At 42.0% G+C, this 9,877-nt stretch overlaps 1 long non-coding RNA gene across 1 annotated transcript; it reads left to right on the top strand.

The window, feature by feature from the left end:
• Positions 1 to 4,522: 4,522 nt before the first annotated feature.
• On the top strand, positions 4,523 to 9,431 carry LOC138685174 (uncharacterized). The gene is made up of 4 exons (XR_011324460.1): positions 4,523 to 4,844; positions 4,963 to 5,018; positions 5,638 to 5,782; positions 9,033 to 9,431. It is a non-coding gene; the product is annotated as an uncharacterized lncRNA (long non-coding RNA).
• Positions 9,432 to 9,877: the final 446 nt, after the last annotated feature.

The raw sequence follows: 9,877 nt of genomic DNA, 5'->3' as shown, positions 1-9,877 counted from the left end.
ACACATTAAAGGCAAGTATTTTCAACTGACTGAACAGGACCTTTCAGCAGTGAAATCGGTAAGAATTTGAAATATGAGCTTTGCACGTTGACTTCTTTCTTCTTCATAAATATATTACAATTCTCTATTCCTAAATGGAACCTTTGAAATAAAATATAAGCAAGGAAGAATCCCTCATACAAATGGGATTTGCAACAGGGTTTTGCAAGCACATAGCTGGTTTAGGGGAGCTTCTTCCCATCTGGTCTAGCAATGCTTCCGTACCCCTCCTTGCTAGAGAAGGCAGGGTATTTTATCACTTTGTTCTATTTTTTCCACTCAGGATACTGCATTTTTTCTGAAGAAATATGATGGATGCAGCAGCCTACCTACTTGCTGCAATTCCCACAAGAATATTTTCTTCTCTGACTCCACCGCTCTGCAGGGAGCTGGTCTTCTCAGCAGCACCCCACCACGCAGATCAAACACTTGGCAACTACTTTCCGTCACATGTTCAGAGCCCCTTGTATGTCTGGAAAGGCTGGAGTAAACTGTTCTTGAGGGTAAAATTGGATTTGGGACACTAAGATCAGATTTGGGAGCCCCTTTTTGCCTGCCACAGTGGCAATGGAGCAGCACATGGAACTGCGCTTACAGTGCAAAACTTATCTATGGTTTATAAAATTATCACCATTTGACTAATTCGGGCTATTTCTGCCCTTACAAAAGAAACATTCAACTCACGTATTGCTAGAAAGCACTAAATTACTACTCATCTCTTTGCACGGCCACTCATTCAAAAGGGCATATGGATACTACTTCTTGTGAACGGCATTTTTCAAGCTGTGCCTCCTGGCTTTGATTCACTTAACAGCCTGGCCAAGGACCCTCTCTCCCTGCTGATTTGGAACTCCAAGCTGTTTTGTAGATCACCAGGGTAGGCAAAATCAAGCCCAGCGTTATGTGAGGCCCTTGCTTCTCAGCGTACAAACACTGGGAGCGCTTTTGGGAAGAGCTCTGACAGATACCTTCGTAGTCCACTTCTCTGAGTAAGGTGCCACAGCACCAGCTTGCTTTGCCTTGGTTTGATTGCATTGCATGCTCAGTAATATTCTGCAAGTACAGGATAACTTTTCAAAATATCTCAGTCCTAGTCATCTTCTCCCCATTTTTGCAGCAGGCTTCAAGGGCAATTTTCACAGCGACTTTGCTGTGGATGCTACTTCTTTGCAAGGAAAAAACTGTAATAAGAAAAATCTATTTATCAGCCTGGGAATACAAGGGCTCCCTGAAGCCATGGGTTTTGATCACAAAAGATCTGATGCAGCCTTTACTTTACTTTCCTTGCAGTTTTTCTTGTGTAGACAAGGATCTGCTCTGTGTCGCTCTGAAGGACCTGACAGTACCCCCTGTAACAGGAATGTGCCAGCTCCTGCTGGATAAGCTTTCCTCTTTCCTCCCCTGCTGCTGTTACTCACCAGCTGCATATGTGTTTGCGCTTGGACATCCCTGAGACAGCTCTGCTTCAATGTATTGTATTTCTATACATTTCTAATGTTAAAGAAAAATGGAATTTAAGAGCAGGACAGAGAAATAAGGTGTTTTCTGGCATCAGGCTGTTTAATTCGCAAGGAGGAGAGTTTACACTTCATGTACTTCAGATCCTAAAAGAAGCTTTTAGTACTTAACTACGTGCTGGTAGCACAGAGCAGCCAGTCAAGCCAGCTCCCCACAGCGTGAAGCAGCACAAAAATGTGAGCAGAACCTATCGCTTATAACCCCCCAAAGCAGTTTTCACCTTGAATCCTGAAGAAGCAAAAGCTTGTTTTTCAAAGTGCTAACAGGGGCTGTTGCTGCCTAGGTTATTTCTTGTAACCATGATAGCAGACAAAGAATCAAAGTGACATTTTCCTTCTTGGCATCAACTAACCTGCCCCCACCTCCACCCCCGCATCTGACTCCACAGGTTTTTTTCTGGAGATGCTGAGTGTGATCCCTATTTGTGCGCTGGTGAGACATCTCCAAGTTATGCTGGATGTGCAGCTCTCCTTTGACAAATGTGATTATGAACATGCATCGGTTATTAAAATGGATTTTTATCACTTGCAAAATATGCCACAGATTAAATGCTGTCCAGCTTCTCAGGGCTATACTTTTTGTTACAACCAGATTGAAATTGCTATAAATTCTTTGTCTGTAGCTCTGCCAGAAACACGCTGACATGACTTGCAACCAATACAGAAGTCAAAATAATTCTTACTACCTGAAGCAGATAAACATTTTTCTCTATTCTGAGATCTCTACATCAATTCTGCATTTTTTATTCAGAGTGGTTTTGTTTAATGGACTTTTCATTTATAGAGCTTCAGTTGATTTCTGTCAGCCTCAGGACTGCTATTAAACCTGCACTAAAACAACTATGGATTTCAACAGCATTTCCTAAACAACTGAGCTTGATTTTAGCACTTTAAAAATAGTTTCAACCTCATTAATACTTTTCATTACCATACAATTTCCTTCCCAGAAGCCAGTGATTTGCAAACTTTCATTAGGAATGCAGAAAGGGATTCACTTGTAAAAGCACCTGGGTTCTGCTCCCAGCTGTGGTACAGGTTGCTTGGCCTTACTAAACCGTACAGCTCATCTGGACTTCTGACTACATATCTCCAATATTTGGTGTGATTTTGTGCGCATTTTTGAACCATGCCACAAGCATGAAACCTCACAGATCTCTGTCTGACACTGGCACACCCTGTGAAACCCTCGGATGGCACATTTCTGCGTCTATCAAGTAAAAGAGCACCATTTATGTGGCGAAGTGCTACAAGCCCCTGCAGCTCTGGAGTGAGCCTCTTCACTTCTGCATATGTTTGTTGCTTATATTAAACTGTGACTTGTGTCTGGCTCTTGGGACTCTGAGGATGATTCCCATGGGCAGGATCCTATGGTCCCTACAGAAATATGGCAGGGAAGTCTTCTGCTTAGTATATGAAGCTCTTATGCTTTTTGTAGTAACTTATATATGGGCAATATATAATTTTTACACCAGTTAGTAAAATGCTTTTTGTGGGTATAGCTTATTTACTTTCACCAGCACTGGCTGAAGTGACTGTCTACATTTTTTTAAGGCTGCAAAGATCTGGGTTATTTAAACTACATTTATTGTCTATAATAACTAAAATTTCCTGGAGATAAGTGGGGGTTTTTTTGCCTTTATGCATGATTACACTTCTCAATAGATTACAGACCATAGGTTTTTGTTTTAATTCTACCTCTGGCAAACAGACTCCTGGACTGCCAAATGCTTTCAAAGCAAGGAGGAAGTTCATTAAATTTTAACATTCATAAAAATGATGATGTTGAAACCTAGCACCTCATGAACCTCTTGTCTCAAACTTAGGATTTCCTGGGAGCCCACACATAACCCATGCCCCCTCCAACCCATGTCATGCACTAAATGTAAAAAATGGAGAAATGCCAAGAAATAAAGGTGGCCAACAAGAAGTCCCAAATTCTGATTCCAGGTATTACATCTTAGAGTCTGTCAGGACTGGGAAATAAAGCAGACTCATTTACTGAATACATGTGCAAATTGAATTTCTGAGTTCAAAGAGGAGATTCTTAACTTCCTGAAACCAAATCAGACTGTAATAACAATACAACCCTCATGCTTCTAAGAGTCTCCTCCATTTGCTTTACAGCATCAGGTCTGCATGTCAAATCTCAATTTCCTTAATTCTTCCTCTTCAACCAGGAAAATCCTCACTGGTTTATTCTCGGCTCATACACAAATTCTCTCTTTGTTCAATTACAGCTTATATTTCAGCCACGTATATTGTGGGATACAACGGTCTTTTAATTAGTTTTGCCTATCTGCAATGAAATTAGATCAGTGGCTATACTTGGAGCACATCCACAGTGTTGACAAGGCCTGAGCTATACCAACTTTGCAACAGCTAAACATGAGTGAACCCTGCTATGCTGTAAGGTAATGTAACCAAAGATGATGACCACTACTCTGCAAATACACCACACAATATTCCTTCCCTGCACAGCTAATTGTCTTCATTTTAGCCAAGGAGGAAAACATTTTTTTGCTGCAAAGTGAAACCACTACATGAGAGCTGTATTTTGTTCAAAACAGAGCTGGTCTGCTATGCCAAAGTCATGCTGGCAAGGACACATCAAAACCAAACTCCCCAGCCCCTTGCTACCTTACTTGTTTATGTCAATCAGTTGGGAGATCTTTAACATTTGAGTTATGTTTATCTGAACTGGTTTTCAAGGTCTAATTATAACATGTGAAGTGGGGTGAGATAGCTGCTATGAAAGTCGCAATATAAATAAGAGGACTTGACGGGCTGAATGATATGTTGGCACAGACCAGACATGTATGTCACGTGGAAGCCCAGTGCAGCTGTTGTAGTCCATGGTACAATAAATAGCTATGGGGAAGCGGCGCGGTCATGCGGCGTTTTTTAATACCACCTACTGTGCTACTTGGCCGAATGCACTCGCCTTGCAAAAAAAAATGGGCAATATCTGCAGCTTAAATGCAGAAAAGCGACAGTCCTAGCAGAACAAGGCTGGTGCGCTTCAAAGGCTCTGCAGGAGAACATGGCATGCTTGCCTGCCTCCCCTGCCCCATCCTCCTTTCACACAGTCCTCCAAAGATGACCCAAGCACGACTTTCCACTCAGCAAAACCAACAGAGCACGTGCTCTCGCCTCGTTGAGCTGGGATAGCGTGCTGTGCACAGTAATGTACGCAACCTCTCCTCCCGTTGCAGGAGAGATCCACTGCAACCGCCCGGCAATGGGCATGCAAGGATCACTCCTGGCAGCACTCGCAGAGGGATGTCTCAGGTAAGACTAGGCTTCTGGAGAGGATCTCTATTTATAACCTGGACCCCGATAGGTGGCTGGTCTTGGGTGTTAATGTGACAAAGTATTGGTTTTTAAAGTCGCTGAAATGCCTCAACAGGGAATGGAAGATGAAACCGCTGCTGGCTTGCAAATGGTCATTCATGCCCTGTGCTGGTAAGAGAAGAAGCCATCAATACTGGGTATTCGCAGCGCATTGAACATCAATTAAACCAATAAGGGTCCATGAAATGTTAATTATAAAGCACCTGCACCCTTTCTAAGGTTAGGTTTTTATCTGTTTTAGAAAAAATTGTCCTGCCACAGGGCATATGTATCTTTAAATTAGCAACTGGCAATGAACTGGGCTTTAGACAAGGCTCTGGAAAATGCCTGGCATCCATAATTCCAGCAAGATGCCTTCTGGGTTTCTGTTACACAGATGTGAGCAGCGTATTAGCCCACGTTTCCCCAGAACGGAAAAGGCACTATAATTGCAATCATTGTCCTCAGAAAGTAATTTACATCCCTTTTTTTGACCCAGATTCTCAGTATCCTGCTTATGCAGCAGCAGTGCCATAAAATGCAAAATGATGCAACATTCAAATGTTTTCGGAGCTACTGACGTAACATAATTTTATTTGGGTAAATTTTTTTTTTTTCCCTAGGTCCTTTCTACTCAGCTCTCAGTGTTACTCATGAAGTTCGTCCCTGTATCCATAAATAGTTGCATAAAGTGACAGGGCTATCAATTTTGATAGTGCACGGATACTTTTCATATGTTATTTGAACATAGACTTTGAAGCTGCAAAAAGTCAAAGTGGGAAATTTCAAAACGAAAAAGAAAAGAAAAGAAAAGAAAAGAAAAGAAAAGAAAAGAAAAGAAAAGAAAAGTTACTTAAATGAGCTGTAATAAGGTCACGAGTTTCACAAAACAGCAAGTAAAACTATTCTCATCTTTTTTTCCTAACCTCCTTTCTAGTTTAAACAGTTTTATTTTGTATTTTAAGACACTTTTACCTAAGCTTAAAAGCATATGCTTTATCTCCATCCATTTTGTTGCATATTGTTGGACACCGGTGTCTGTGTTCAGTTATGCTCTGGATGCACTAGCAGTCTCTAAGCATGTCAGATAGGTACTGTAATCCCAAGTGTGATCTGAGCTCGAGCCTGTGGTCAGGTGGGAGCTGTAACTCCTTACAGATGTGGAGCTGGGACCCTGGGTGCTGCTGCAGGACAGAGCTATTGTTTGGCTTCACAAGCAAGTGGGTTGAAGAGCAGAAATCCCTGGTGGGACTCCAGGTGTGAGGAGGTTCAGGTCTCCAACCCTGATGCTGCTCCCTACCCCAGATCACTACAGCACAGACCCAGATTTGAGGGAGTCTGGAAAGCCTCCTCCTCTCTACATCTTTAATTACTGGGTAGTCACAGTGCACAGACTTGCCAGCCAGGCATGATGCCTCTTGGACAGAGACTTGACCACCAGCACGTCACTTGGCTCAAGACACCGTGTGGCCCACAAGAAGAGCTGCCTGGCTCCATCCGCGCTCTTCACCCTGGCCTTTGGCAACAAGACCTGCTCTCCTTCACCTCCCCGTGTGTACTGGCACTAGCAGCCACTGAAACTCAAATTTTCTCATTTAAAGATAATTCCTAGATGTTTGGCTTTTTTTCTTGAGATTATCTTGGGGTTTGGCTGACAACATTTGCAACACACCCCATATATTTAGAGAGAACGACATTGCTCTAAGGTGGGAAGTTTTAAAGAGACATTGATTGTGTCTGAGGAGACCTGAAAAGCATGTTGAAGGCTTCAAGCACACGTGTGCATTAAATAGTGGATTGGGAAAGATCCTCTTGCAGAACTTAAAACTGGGAACGTGTAATCTTCATGTCATTATCCACATTATTAAATCTGTGAAAACTGAACCACATGCAATAACACAGCCGTTCTAACTAGAGGCATTTAATCTCCCACTGTCATCTCAAAATGTATGTGCTCCAGCTCTTGGTTATCTACAGAGCAAGCAAGGACTAGAAAAAATTAACAAGCGTCAAAACTTCCCGTACTGATTTCCATGTCCCTGTTTAAGTTCACAAATTGGAAAAAAATCCTCCCTTACTTACCCCTAAAGGGGTAGCTGAATTTCCTGGAGCTGAACAAACAAGAGGAGAAAGTGCTATGTAGTTAGAAATGCTAACTACATTTGGTCTCAAAAGTCACATCTTTAAGAGTATGGGGAATGCTAGGGTTTTTTTTACCAAGGGCAGAGTTAAGAGACTTAAAAAGCTGAATTATTAAATACATATCTCTGGGATCCCATACGTAATCATATTCGCACGTGACATGGCTATGCCCATCCTACTTGGCAGGAAACTCTACAAAGGCTTGGGAGGACATAGCTGTTGCATCTCTTGCCGTACCTAGGTGATCTTGTGGTCTTAATCCAAGTCTGTGGAATGAGCCTTCACAGCAACACAACTACTGTGATCTTCAGAGGCAGAGACACTGGCCAGCCCAAACTGTAGGAGAAAATGGGGAAGGAACGGCCTTTCCTTTTGGCTTTTCCCTAAGAACCTGGGTAGTTTCACATCCCTTTTCTCACCTCTGTTCTGTGTTTCCTATCTGAATAGATCGCAGACAACGTAGTGTTAGCTGGCATGTTTTCAAGATGCGTTGACCATGGAAACTGGGAACACATTAAATAAACATGCCTCAGGCACCTCAAAATCCACAAAGAAAACTTACCCCTATGCTGATATCCAGTATGTCAAGTGTTTTTCCAGCAAAAAAAATTGTTTTCAATAAACACTCCAAGACAATCTGTTATACATTCAGAAGGGAAGAATCAGGTTAATTGCAGAAGATTATATTAGCATGTATACCATGTGCGAACACAGTGGAAGGATTTCTATAGTTGCTTTAGTGGGTTTCACAGTATCCCATGGGATCATACCCGAGTGTAATAGGGATTAGATGTCTTGGACCCTGCAAATTGTCAGATGCAATTACCTTAAAAGGAATAAATTAATTAGCAGGTCCATGTTGTATAGGAAACCTGCGCTCTGCAGGTGACCACTCTGCTCTAGGGGAGACTTACCTCTCCTGCTGACCGCAGAGTGAAGCTGTAGGAGCTGCCGAGGGCTCTCCATCACAGTACACCTGCTCCTGCTCAGTGCAGTGACAAACCCCATCCAGCAGCTCCAAACCCTCAATGAGCTACAGCTCCGTCACAACCTGGCCCTCATCCCAATAGTGTTAACGATGGCTTTGTGATATTTCTGTTCCTTTTGGTTCCGTTTGGATGAAACCTCTCCCTTTAGAGTTTGTTTGGGTGGTTCACAGCTATCTATAATCTATTCAGATTATTAGAAGGTGAGGTGAAATGGTAAAAGGAAAGAAATTAAAGTTTCAATTCTTTCCTGCCAAGTTACCGGAGTTATTTAATTCCACTTTTGCAGCAATCATGTCTCTTTACCAGCTTTATTAGTCACACAGCTATCTAAGCCAAATTGTCCTTTATTGCATTAATATATCTCGAAACTCAAGTACAAAATTACACCTATCTGAAAAAAAATAAAATTTTCAAATAGTTTTAAGCAATTGCTCTGTAAAAACTTGAAAACTTGGGAGAGCCATTGTGATCCTGGGACCTGACCTCTTGCAGGACACATGATATAACCTCGCCTAGCGATCCCACAATTTCTGCCGAAACACAGGCACATCATCTCCAAATGCACTGTCCTAAAAGAAGGCACGTGCTAGTCTGAGAGACCTGGCAGCTGCAGTGTAAAGCATTTATTGAAGTTTAAAGTCTGCTGGTATTTAGGGCATTCTGTAATAACATAGCGTGACACAGAAGACAAGGGATAATTACATACATATTGATCATTATTGGCCTTGCCCTCCCTATTTTGATGGCCGTAGTTTTCCTTCTGTTTATTCATGACCTGAAGTTAAAACAATAAGTTTTGGTGTTTGGTTGGTTTTGGGGTTGTTTTGTTTAGTTTTGTTTTGTTTTGTTTCATGAGATGGGGCAGTTATTCAAGCAAGACTTCAAGACTTTTTTTTTTTTTTTTAAATTAGATCACACTTTGGTATATGATGACTGACAAATGTGAGGAGATGAGAAGAAAACCAAACTATCCACTGATTTTCAAGAAGGCACCTTATTCTGCTGTTTCTTTCAGGGGTGCTTTGTGCTCAGCAGCGCTCCAGGCAGAGCAGCAGGCACTAGAGCACTGCTGCTATCTACAGGTCTGCTCTGTGCAGTGCTCAAACTGGACGCGAAACCAAGTCCTGCGATGGGGATGCTCATGCTTGGGAAAGGGACTAAAACCCTCACACTGAAGTATGTTGGCTTTTGGGAAATGCAAGCTGGCAATCTGTAGCCTGTCTGTCCTGTGGCTCACGTATGTTAAAAACCCCAAATCAAGTGGACTTCATTAAAGGGAAGGCTGATCTGTGCTGCATGAAAGTAAAATTTCTGCTTTTATTTTTTTTCTGCCAACAAAGAGGAAATGTTGCACTCTCAGGTGCAGTGTAAGAGGAAGCATCTGCTCCCAGATGGGAACCCTCTGCTACCACAACACAGGGGTGCACAAAACACGGTGGGGTACACAAGGGCTGGAAACCACCTTTGAGCCCACAATGCTGAACTTTTAAGATGATTTGTGATGTAATTCGAATTCACTAAAATTTAGTTGTGGCTTTTCTTTGTTTGGAATTTACTTAATTTTTCTTTCTCTGCTTTTTCCTCTGTAACCCAGAAATTTTGATAACCGCTTTTCTGCCTCTTTCATGGGTTCAGCACTGCTGAAAACAAACAAAGCAGCTTTCAGAACAGGACAACAATAATAAATAAATCTATCCAGCAAATACAAGCAAACCATGGAGACGTCAAAAGCACCTATTTAACCAAAGGTTGTGGATTTCAGGATCAGGTTACCAAAGACAGTATCAGATCACAAGATTTCGCTAAGCAATAGAGAAAAGGGCAAACTCAGAGTAAAAAAATTTTTTTTCCCTAATTAAA

Source organism: Haliaeetus albicilla, chromosome 1 (assembly GCF_947461875.1).
Source record: "Haliaeetus albicilla chromosome 1, bHalAlb1.1, whole genome shotgun sequence".
Classification (NCBI taxonomy): domain Eukaryota; kingdom Metazoa; phylum Chordata; class Aves; order Accipitriformes; family Accipitridae; genus Haliaeetus; species Haliaeetus albicilla.
This window is presented reverse-complemented; position numbering and strand designations above follow the sequence as displayed.